This window comes from Gossypium hirsutum, chromosome A11 (assembly GCF_007990345.1).
Source record: "Gossypium hirsutum isolate 1008001.06 chromosome A11, Gossypium_hirsutum_v2.1, whole genome shotgun sequence".
Classification (NCBI taxonomy): domain Eukaryota; kingdom Viridiplantae; phylum Streptophyta; class Magnoliopsida; order Malvales; family Malvaceae; genus Gossypium; species Gossypium hirsutum.
Genome location: NC_053434.1, coordinates 22,560,870 through 22,569,328, shown reverse-complemented (window position 1 = coordinate 22,569,328; position 8,459 = coordinate 22,560,870).

Genomic DNA, 8,459 nt, shown 5'->3' with positions numbered 1-8,459 from the left:
CCTTATTCCTCACCCAAATTTGCCTTGTACCTACATTAACATTTTAACACATTCATCAACCAATTCAAGACATTAAAATCACACCAAAACCTATCTTATGTATGACATATTAGTTCATATGTTCAAGGGTTTAAACTTACCAAATTCACAATTATGTTATTAGGCAAAGTTTGTATCAATTATACCAACTTAAAACCATTTATCAACTTGTTTATATACTTCCCACTTTGTCACTATTTCAACACACATCAAACATAATAAAGCTTTTATAATTGCATCATAGTATGCTTAACACTAGCCATTCCAATGGCTAGTTACAACCAAAATATTTCATCATTTGATCTATTTTAGCTTATACATGCCATTATACCAAAAGTAAACTTGTTTTATATACCGAGAAGTCTGAGGGATAGTGTGATGTGTCTCCGACCAAATTCCAACCTTCACGAGACTCCGAGTACCATAAAACAGAGCAAAGTAAACAGAGTAAGCATTTTAATGCTTAGTAAGTTCGTATAACAATAACTTAACTTACCAATTATGTTCATTTTAAGTAAGCATAAAAATCATACATCCAAATCATTTTGACCAATTGTTTAATCATATGCACTCCTCAAACCGGTTAGTCATGTAATTCATATGAATTTCCAAGAAAATAGAGATGAGCTCATCGAACATAAATTTTCAAGTAATTCAAGAAATTTTCGAGATATAATTCATTTTATTTTTATATTTTCTCACATTAGGAATTTATCTATTAAATCATTGAAATATCGATGGATACCCAGGTAGTACACACAAGGTGTACAAATAAGTGATTCGTCAACTCGTATTCAGGGGTACCTATTAGGGTACATAATCAGGAAGCACTCTCTCGAGATAAATAACAGGATGCTCATGTGAGCTATGTAACATGAAGCTTATCTGGGCTAAAACAGGAAACTCATAAGAGTTTAAAACAGGAAGTTCATTGAGCTTAACAGGTAATTCCGAAGAGTTATTAACAGGGAGCTCTGAATAGCATATAACAAGAAGTTCAAGCGAGCCATAACAGGAAGCTCAAGGAGAGCCTATATCAGGACACTTATAAAGAGCTGTGTTTGTGTCCACAATATATATGCAGGATCACAACTGATCATATGACAGGATGCTCACAAAGAGCTGCAGTAGTCCACAACACATGCAGGATACTACCGATCAGGATGCTCGCAGGAACTGAAAACATGTAATAGAAAACTCAAAAGGGCTTATAACGGAATGCTCATAAGAGCTATGGTGCATCCGCAACATATGTAGGACCACAACCAATCGGGAAATCCTGTATCCATCGAATTTCATCTATTCAAACGAGATTTACTATATAGACAAAATTAAGCATTATCAGATTTTATGATTAATTTTATTAACATACCAATTTCACAATTCAGCATACATAAATACAACATTTAATTCAAGTATATAATATACAAAATATAGTTACACAAACTTACATCGATACTTGTTCGTATTTGAGAATCTACTAATCCAATACTTTTTGTTTTCCTCGATCCAATTCCATATTAGGTCTATCTGGATCTATATAAATGAATTTAACATCAATTTAATAAAATTCACATTCATTTCCATTCAAATTCACATCTTAGAAAAAATTACCATTTTGCCCCTATACATTTCATTAATTCTAATTTCGTCCCTAGGCTCGGAAAATGAAATTCATGCAATTTAATCCTTATTCCAACCCTAATTGAATTTTTCATATAACATTTACAGCCCATGTATTTCAAAAAATTTAGAAATTTTCCATGAATTTTACTACTTTACAATTTAGTCCCTAAATCATAATTTCATCAAAATTCACTATGTAAAAGTTATTTATCTATCAACAACCTTTCATTTTCTACCATAAATTTCAAAATTTTAGCATACTCATTCATGGAAAAATTTCAATACTTTGATATCTTTACAAATTGATCCCCAAAATAGATAGATGGTTACTACGTTCTCTGAAATATGAAAATTACTAAAAACGGGACAAGATTACTTACCCAATTAGGCTTGCTTGATTTCCTTTCTCTTTCCTAGGGTTTTCATAGAAATTTTTGGGGAAGATGATGAAATAAACTTATTTTATTCATTTAATTAATTTATCATCTTTTAATTTATTCAATTTTCAATAGAGTCCTTTTCTTTTTCTAATTTTCCATGGATGATTCATCAAAAATATCTACTAACCCTATTTAATGGTCTAATTGCCATATAAGGACCTCAAGTTTAGAATTTCATAGCTATTTGGTACCTATAGCTACTAGAGCTCAACTTTTGCATTTTATGCAATTTGGTCCTTTCTATAATTAAACATGAAATCGGTAAAATTTTCTTATCAAAATTTTCATGCGTCTTTCCTACCATAATTCAGACCATGCAATATTATTAAAATAAATTTTCTTTCTGACTCGGATTTGTGGTTCTGAAACCACTGTTCCGATTTCACTGAAAACAGGTTGTTACACATCTACTATTTAAAGTAGATCTTATTTTGATCTTAATGAAAAAGAAAATGTTGAGGCTAGAGAGAAGAACTTGAATATTAAGCAAAAATAAAAACCATCTAAAATGGTCTTCTCCTATAAATATACTCTAAAACCTCCTGACTTCTCTACCAAATCCAAGGTAGGTAAAAGAAAATCAGGTGAAGGTTAACCTTACTGTTGACCAGTCATGGGAAGGGTCAAATCAATCTAATTAACTCCTATTAAGAAATGGTCAACCATGCTTCTTGTGATGATTTGTTTAGTTGGCTTGTTTTAGTATACAAGCAATATTTCATACATCTTGCTTTTTACTCTAATCTTTACTTCTGCTGTTGTGAAGTCCCAACAACTCCCAACCAACATGATATAAGATCCAATTGAATAGTACTCATGTAAATTGGACGTGGCGATAACTCATATTCGGTTTGATATTAAGGATAATTAATTCTCCTACAGGTTCCTTATACACCTAAGAGAATCTTAGTGTTCAAACCCAACTTTAGTGATGCAATCGTTGAGAGCACCAAAAATATCCTATCCCTATAAAATATTAAAAATAATAAAAAATAGTATAAGGGAAGTAGGGTCAAATCCTCAAGGACCGGATTTGCACAATTGTTTGTTCCTCGAAATCTTGGTTAAAATCGTGCCCAAGAAAACCTGCGTACCTGGAAAAAAATAAAAAACAGAATTAAAAGTTTTGATCTGGGAAAAAATAAAATAAAAACAGAATTAAAAGTTTTGATTGAAATTCTGAAAATTAAAATTAAAATAATAGAAATAAATAGAGTTGAGGAAAATGTGTTATTATGGAGAGATTCCAGCCTCCGGTTGTCTCGATCCGCCTTGGGTTCAATCCTCGGCTTTTAGGTGATCCTTCTCAAACAGAATAAGCCAGTTATAGTGGAAGAAGACGCCTATGACCACTAGCTCCAAGATTTTAGACTTACAATTTAGCGGAACCTGACTCTAGCCAACAATCACTTTTGTGGGATTATCTTATGCTAGATCATCACTTCTCAATGGTGAATACCACGCCACTTTGTCTCTTGGACTTGCCAACCTCTGACGCAGTAAGCTAACGAATCGACTGTGCAACCTTCCCAAAATATACAAGCGGCTGTTCCTTGCACATGTTGAAAAGATCACTTTTTAAGGGACATGGATGAAAGCGTTAGCCCCGTAATGCAGAGAAACGATGAATACTCTTTTGAGAAAGCTAAGTGCGGATTCTAAGCCTCATGAACCCTTTTGGGGATTTTCCACAACCTTTGGCTAGATAAGTTTAGTGGCTCATGATTTTTGGGGAAAAGGAAATAAGTGTAATGGAAATAAAATTTTTATTGAAAAATATGGAAAGAACAAAAGGCTAAACTTTATGGGGAGAGAGTGTTTTCAGAAAAGATGGACGAAATTTGTGTCACTCCATCCCCTATTTATAGTACTAAGAAACATAACCTATTCCTAATTAAGTTCTAAAAAATAAATACAAATAAATAAAGATAATTAAATACAAAAGAAAATAAATCCTAAAATTAAATCTAAATAATAATCTTTAATAATCATCCTATTACAATTAAACATTAAATAGAGTCTTGTGCTATAAAATCTCTTCTTTTGCACCTTTTCCTTTTATGTCTTCCATACTTGCATTTTTGACACCACCTTTTTCCCTATGTCGCATGTTGGCCCATTTTATCTTCAAATTTGTACTTTTTACCCTTATATTTCCTTTTGCCTCCAATTTAGTCCCTGAGAGATAAAAGACCATAAATAGCTCAAATTAGTAGGGTCATACTCAAAATAAACATGCAATTAGCACATAAAAATATGTCGTTCTAGAGTATTATGAGATCCAACAACTCCCAACCAACCTGATATAAGATCCAATTGAACAGTACTCATGCAAATTGGATGTACCATGTCTTGGCGGTAACTCATATTCAGTTTGATCTTAAGGACAATTAATTCTCCTATAGGTTCCTCATACACCTAAGAGAATTTTAGTGTTCAAACCCAACTTTAAGGTGCACTCCTTCATAGGCGTACACTCTCTTGGGTGAAATCGTTCTTCACTTAAAAACATCTTGTGACAAATTCCTTAGATACCACTAACGAGCAGATGCTTTAATGCTAGTATGCGCTAATAACTCACCATCAGGCCAACAGGATGGCGAATTATGTTACCACAACACACCCAATAGTTTACCTACCAACCTTACTCATCTTCTCAGATTCGCCACTTTTCAGGGTGTGACAGGATTCCCATGACTTCTTAAAGAAAATCTGTAACAGTCCTATTTTGACCATAATCGGAATAGTGGTTTCAAGACCACGTATCTGAGTTAGAAAAATATTTTAATATTATTTTCCGTGCCTATTATAAGTGAATTGACATGTGTGAAAGTCTCGTGTAAAATTTAACTGTTTGTGTGCTTAATTTGCAAAAAGGACTTAATCGCGTAAAATGTAAAAGCTATGTGCTAGATGTTAAAAGTGCCTTTTTGATTTGGCTTTATAATTGTGAAGTCCTTATGTTGTAATTGGACCATTAACATGGTTAATGGACATTAATGGCCTTAATATATGTGTTTTGGTAATGTTTTTATTAAGGTTAAAAATGGAAATTTATAATTCATGTTAATATTAACTTAATGTAAATGAAAATGGCTATTATTATCCTTGTTCTTGCCGAAAATACAAAGAAAATAAAAGATAAAGAAGCTTTAAGCGTTCGACTAGGTTAAAGCTCAATTGAGGTATGATTTTTGATCGATTTTTGATAATTTCTATGTTTCTGTAATCGTTGCTTCGTGTACTATCGAACCCATGCTTCAATTTATAATTTTGGTGATAGTTTTGAAATGTGCCATTGATGAAACTATGAGCTTTATGATGTTAGTTGATGAATTATGGAAGCTTGATGTTTGGTTTAAATGTGTTGTCTTTGAATTTTTGATGAAATTGAGTAATTTGGGATAAATTGTAAAAATATTATTTTGAGGGACTAAAATGTGAAATAAATGAAATGTATGGACTTGTATGAGATTCATGAAAATTCAACTAAGCTTGTGTACAAGCAAATTTTGTGTATTTTGTGATTTTTTGAATTAGGGACTAAAGTGTCGAAATGTGAAAATGTGGGGGCTATTTTGCAAAATACCGTAATTGTGTGTATATGGATTGTTTTGAATGATTTGGTGAATAAAAGGGTTAATTTTGAATACATATAGATTAAGAAAAGAGGAATTCGGACTTAGACCGAGGGAAATTGAAGATTATAGAATAAACAGTCCAAGTCGACAAATTTCGAGTACGAGGTAAGTTCGTACTTAAAATATGATGTTAAGTAGGTTTCAATGCCTTTATTATACATGGATTGAATATAATTGATTCGGATGAATATGATGATGAATCGAAAGTATTTGGCACTAAGTGTGCGATTTAAACTAGCTTCAGCTACTTGAGGCACTAAGTGTGCGATACCGACTTAGTCTCGGTTAATTGAGATAGCACTAAGTGTGAGGAATCGTTTTAGCTTTGGCTAACCTTTAAGAACTAAGTGTGCGGATGTTTAAAGCATCAGTAATCTTTGGGAAGTGTTAAAGTATTCGAACAAGAGGTGAGATTGAAAATGAATTAATATGAAAATGACCAGGTAAGTATGATACCTATGTGGTAGATGATATTATGTTTATAAAGCTCATTGAATTGGTAAGAATTTATGGATTGTGTTGGTATAGATTTTCTAGGTGAATTGAGAAATTGTAAATACTTAAGTGTTGATGATTTATGTTTTATATATTGTTGATGATTTTAGTACGAGCTTACTAAGCTTTTGAAAGCTTACCTTGTGTGTTTGCATTGTTTTATAGATATCAAAGCTACTACAAGTTCGGAAATCATCTAGGATCGTCACCACACTATTGAACCTCATTTTGGTACTTTTGAAAATGCATATTTTTGAAGTATGGCATGTATAGGCTAGTAGTTTGGGAAGTATTTTTGTGATGTATATGCTTAGCCATGTGTTTTGGCTAATTTGTGCTTGAACTCATAGTTGTTAATGACTTATGGTCTGTGATGATAAGTTGCAAATGTGGTACGTTTTAGTTGTTAAGTAGTGGTAAGTTTAGCCTGAGATTTAATGATGAATGGAAGGAAATGTTTTAGCATGATCTTATCTCATGTTGGCATGAATCTGGTAAGGTGTATGAGTAAGGATTTGGGTGAGTATAATATGATATGATTGGTTTATATTTTAGTGTTGAAATTGGCTAAAATGGTGGTGCAATTATGCTTGTTTTCTTTGCTTACAAGTTGACCAAATTAGGGTGGCAAATTGGTTGTTCAAATAGCCTATTTTTATCCACACGGGCAGAGACACGGGGGTGTGTCTCAGCCGTGTGCGACACACGGCCATGTTGCATGGTCATGTGTCCTCTGGGGTATCCTACAATTGTAAGTCAGGCTCGAACACGGCCAAGACACACGGGCGTGTGGTCTGGCCGTGTGACCTTAATTGGTATGCTGACGTCACAAATAGAATACCCCCATTTTTGGCACAGCTTAGCACACGGCCTGGATACGGGTGTGTGATAGGAACACTAGCTGGACACACAGACATGTGGTCTAGCCGTGTGGTCAAGTCAGCATGTATGCCCTATTTCGCCACGGCTTAGACACACGGGCGTGTGACCTTTTAAAAGTTGAAAATTCTTATAAGTTCTGAAACTTTCATATGTTGTCAATTTGGTCCCGAATGCATGTTTTAAGTATTGTATACTCGCTTTTACGATCTTATTGAATGTGAATGTATAAGATTTACTGCAATGAAATGATATTTGATATTCAACTATCCTAAATTGTGTTATGGACTAAGTAATGCCTCTTAACCTATTCTGGCGACGGATACGGGTTAGGGGTGTTACAAAATCGAGAAGAAATTTACTTCTAAAAATAACAATAAAGCAATCTTGCACAAAAGCAATCTTGCACAATCAATGACTTTAATGAACAATGAAGAGGTCTTTATATATGCTAGCTAATTACATCCAAATAAAACTCAAGTATAATGAAACTCTAATTAATCTAAACAAGAAGTAGTTTTAGTATAACTAAACATTCTTGTTGACTAAGAAACATAAAATTGTTAAACAACTTTAAATACTTAAAAATATCTTAAAATTCGGAAGAAATAAACAATAAAATAATAAAACTTAATAAATTCAATATTGGGTTCATAAATAATAATAAAAAATAAGCTTAAAAATAGAACCCAATAGGATTTAAACTCAAATTAAATCTTGAAATTCATAATTTCTCGTAATAATCATGTCCAAAAATGCTGCTTGCGCAATCTTCAGTAAAATGATCATAACTTGAGCTCCTAAACTCGAAGTCAAGTTCAAAGTGAGTTTTAAATCTAAGAGATAGCTCTTCAAATGCTACATATTAACCCATAAATGCTCAGGTCCCATCCAAAAATTCATTGCAAGTTGATTGATCATTTGAGCTTGAAAATTGACAGGTTGACTGAATTTGCTTTAATAAATTTCACCTCATCGATGCATGTATCATTTAACTAGAGAGAGGATGGATAAGAAAGAGGGGAGACACCTAGAAAATAGACCACTATGGTATACCTCTGCCTAGAGGTGGCAAGCAAAAAGGCAAGAGATGGTTATTATGCCAACCAAAAAGGAACAAGGACAAGCCTTACTCTCGATGGAGAGAAGTGTGAGCGTCCCCGGTCAAAGACCAAGATAGAAGCATTTTACTTGAGAGAAAGAGAGAGCTTTTTTTGGATGTTAAATTTCATGACACAAAGTTCAATTTAAGTTCAAACAAAACTTTCACTATAAATTCATATCTGTAAAAGCAAATGATCCCAATGCTAGATTAAAATTTATAGGTCTTAAGCTACAA